This window comes from Anser anser (assembly GCF_964211835.1).
Source record: "Anser anser genome assembly, chromosome: 18".
Classification (NCBI taxonomy): Eukaryota; Metazoa; Chordata; class Aves; order Anseriformes; family Anatidae; genus Anser; species Anser anser.
Genome location: NC_139739.1, coordinates 2074359 through 2078668, shown reverse-complemented (window position 1 = coordinate 2078668; position 4310 = coordinate 2074359).

Sequence of the window (4310 nt, the reverse complement as noted above, 5' to 3'; positions counted from 1 at the left end):
TATCGGTGGTTGTCCATTGTTTTCTGTGCTGGTATTTATGGGTCTTAGCTCAGTTGCTCTGCTAGCTGCATTGTGATTTTTACTGCTGCGAAGCTATGCTATCGGAAATAAAAGCATATCTGTAAACATCAGAACTTCCAGAAAAAAAAAAAAGAGGAAAAAAAAAGGAAATAAAAACAGTTTTCTTAACACGGCTTGTCAGTTACTCTGTTCTCCAGCTTCCAGTGGTGTATGGGCACCAATCTTCAGGTCTCGGTGTTAGAGCTTCTGAGCTGCGGTGCTGCTGAGCCCCCCGGGATGGGATGTCCTTCCGCAGAGCCAGCGGAGCACAACTCCTGTTAAATATGATGTTAAATGTGACGTGAGTGTGCAGCTTTGTTCCCGTCCTCCTCTGCTGGCTGGCTGCCCCGTGGCAGGGTCTGCGCGCCTCCCATGTATGGCCGCTGCGGTCAGCCCTCGATGGCTCGTGGCCGGGGCGTCCTGCAGCTCCCTCCTGCTGTCCCCTCCTGCTCCACCTCCCCAAAATTGGCCCTCGCTGTTTCTGTGCTGGTGTTTGAGCTTGGTGCGGAGCACCCTCAAAAACGGGGTAGGGATCAGCCTCTTTTTTGCTGAGTATTTGTACATAATCAATCAGTTTTAATTGCGGGAGAGGAACAGCAATCCTGTTCCTTCTCTGTCCTCGTCACACTTCGCTGCAACCTCTTCTTCCAGGGGGGAGCGGGGAGGGAGCCGTTGCTCCCCTGCTGCTCCTTCCTTCCTTCCAGATCTTTCAACTCGAGCACCATTTGTCTTCGGGGCTCTGCTGTTTCCTGAGATCCTCGTATGCCAGCACCACGCGGCAACTCAAAAGAGGGACTGGAGCTTTGCACAGGAGCCGTGTTGTGCCTCAGGCTCCTTTCTGCCAGCTGCTGCTACCATACTTCAAAAGCTGTCAACATTTCTCACTTTGTAGCACTTGGAGCTAGGCACTTCTGAAAAAGTAATGTTCTACCTGTTCTCTGAGCAGGAGCAGAGGAGCGGACATGTGCCCTGAGTCCAAGTATGGTGTCTTCTGTCTAATTTTAGGTCCACCGATGCTGCTTTTTCGTTCTGAAAGCAGTTGGGAATGCTCCCACCAGGCATGTCGTTGCTGTTGCTGCTTCCCAGAAACTAGGCAGCTGGAGTCGTCAGCAGCTTCGCTAAAATAGGAGGGTTTGGGTTCAACAAAACTGAACGAAACGTTAGTGCTCCCCTTGATCCAGCTTATAGGGGTTGAGTGGAAAAAAAAGCAGATGTGCCATCCCGCAGCTGCTCAGGAAATAAATGCTGTAACACAGACAATATGGGCGATGGTGGCTGAACACAGCAAATACCAGCCGAATTTGTAGTAAAACAAGCTTAATGGCAAGGCATAGAGATAATCTACCGGAAAGCCAGGAAGGAGGCAAAGCCCCGTGGTTGAGGCCTCTGCAGCTTCAAAACCACGCTGAATTCAAATGAGGGCAGTGGCTATGTAGAGCAGCTCGGTTTTAAGGCGATTATCCTGCAGAGTAAGACTTTTTTATGAATGTGCCTGACAGTCTGCATCCACCTCTGTGTACGGCAGTGGTTTTATAATCACTTTCGGAGTCTGCGGGGAGAGGGGGGCTGACAAAAACCAAACACGACAGCGAGGCAGTGATTATAGACTTCGACTATTTTGGGTTCAGAAGTCCCTTTAACTGGACACTCTGCTGTAGTAGTTTGTTCTTGTTGCAAACTGCTGGTGTCTTGGTGTGCTCATGCAGCTCATGCAGCCGTCCTCATCCCGGCTGCTTGTGAGCATTTGGGGGAAATGAAGCCAAACCTGGCGGTAAGATTATCTTCAAACTGGAAACAAGCCCCGGAGTCTCTTGTTCGGGGGTGGGTCTCAGCACCCAGCCTTCACTGAAGCCCGGATGACTGGGTAGTGCTCAAGGACGAGTTTGTCTCCGTAAAACCTTGAAGCTTCAGCTGACTGCAGTACAAGTCTCAGTGCAGGCAGTATTTGGTTTAGGTGAGCTCTGAAACGAGCCTTCTGTTATAAAGGAAGATTCATCATCCTGTTCTGGTCCTGTAATAGGAAGAGCTGAGCGGGTCACGAAATCCTGCCGGAGAGGAGAAGTAAGGTGCCCTTCAGCCAGCCTGTTTGCTGTTCCCAAAGCAAATGTTTTTCCTGTGCACCTCTGCTGGCACAGCTGAGGCAAGTCAAGGGCTCCATTTTCAGGGCAGCAATTCTCATTTCATGTCCGTATGCATCGCATGCACCTGGCTGTGCTTCTTGATCCTTTTTGTGCTGTCCCTTCGCTTGGAGTCACCTTTGAGCCCATCGCATGGCTTCGTGCCTCAGGTCTGGAATCTTCCTTTGCCCTTTGTTGTTGCCAGAGGATCAAATGGGTATTTTTTTTTTTTTTGGTCTTTTGTAACGGTTGGGAAAAATACCTTCAAAGGTTTCTTAATTTGCTGATTGCTTCCTGTTTTCCCCTTGGAGTAAGACTTGGAATAACAATTCACAGATCAAAACGTTTGATCTGAAAGGAGCCCAGCTCTGCCAGCGAACGCCTCCAAGTCACGGAGGGGCTGCCGTGCTTTCCGTGCGCCTCGTCCTGACACCTCGCTGTCCTTCTCGGCTGCCTGCATGTCTGCTCCTAACGGGGGAAGCATTTTCGGGTTCTGATGCTGTTGCTTTTCTCGGTTTCTTTGTGTCACTGCGTGTGAACTGACAGGGGGGAGAACTCTCTAGTCTCTCCCGTGCTGTGATTCCTTCTGGCCTTTTTTGTTTAGCGGTGCTATGTCTGGGCTTAGCTTGTGGTTGTGTTTTTTTTTTCTGGCCAGTCTTTAATCTGACAGATCCTTGGAAGTCCCACGTGTGTTTATGGCTATGAATGATAACGAAAGGGATGTAAAGCGCTGTGTAACAAACAGGAGAGAGAAGCAGTGGCTTTCTCAGACTGGTTGATCTCATTTCTCCTTGTGTGTTTGAGATTTGACATTTGCGGAGTGGGGGAGCATCCTTTCAGGAGAAGCGAACGGCTGTGTCCATCCTGGTGGCTCGACTGTGGGTGTGCAGAGCCGGCGTAAGGCTGGCTGGGCAAGAGCCGTTTGTGCCCAACATCTCATAAATCTGCCCTCAGCCTGCCCGGCTGCAGCGATTCCGGCTCATGCGTGGATCTCGGTGGAAACACCACCGAGCGGGAGGTGGGCAGGGCCCCCCCAGCCCTGCTGCTGCTGAAAACCTTGTTTGGTTCAGCAGGGCAGGAAAGGTTTGTGCTTCCAAGAGAGAAGCAGCCAGCTGTCCTGCGTGGGCTGCTCTGTGTGTCCACCCTGTCCTTCCCCAGGGGGAGTCCCTTGGGGAGACCGCTTTGGATCCAGACTGCACCCGGACACATCTCCCCACCGCTGTCCCCGTGCTTCTGGCGTCCTGATTGTGCTGGTACCACCGTCCTGATTTAGCATAGCAGAAAGCTGCTTTAATTGGGGTATTTGTGTAGGCTTTTGGGCAAACAGCAAAGCTCCCTGAGACGTATCATCTTTGCAGATCTCCCCCCCGCCCGTGTCGAGGCTGTGTGTCCGTGTCCACCTGCCTCGAGTGCCGCAGTCGGTGCGTCGTTGTCTCAGAGCGATCTGCTCACACGCCTTCAGCCTCCCGGAGCCCTCCTGTTAATCACAGATGTTTCGGTGGCTCGGGTTATTGTAATTAACGGCCTCTCGGCACACTGCAGTCAGTTCGCGTTTCTCATGGCTCATGAGCTCGGGGAAGCGCAGCGCTTTCCGAGCGTCTTCGCCGAAGAGCTCCACGCTGCCGTGCCGGGTGTCCTGCACTAACCTGCTCCCCGTGTAGCCTTCAGCTGTCTCGGTGGCGTGATGCTGAGGCTCCCGTCGTCCTGTAATAAAGAGATTTGGCTGAACAGCGTATGAAACTTGAAATCGATGCCTAAGGGCTCTCCCACAGGGATCTGTCTGGAAGTTAACCTTTTGATTCATGGCACTTCATAATTGTACAAATCATCGGCGGCCGCGCTGAATTCCTATTAGCTTTGGTCCATTTCCCAGGCCTGGGTCTGCATAGCAATGTCGGTGTCTGGACAGCCTGCTCCCAGGATCCGGTGGAATTGATCAAAACTCTTTGAGGGGTGACTTTGGAGATGCATTTCTGCATGACAGAGGTGTTTAAGGAAAAAAAAAAAAACAGTAGGCTGGCACTCACATCGCTCTCCTCAGGCATGGGTCACCGGATGGACTTGGTCCGGACCGTGATGCTCTTACAAGGGGCAAGAAAAATACAAAGCTTCTTCCCCAGACAGTTCCAGCCA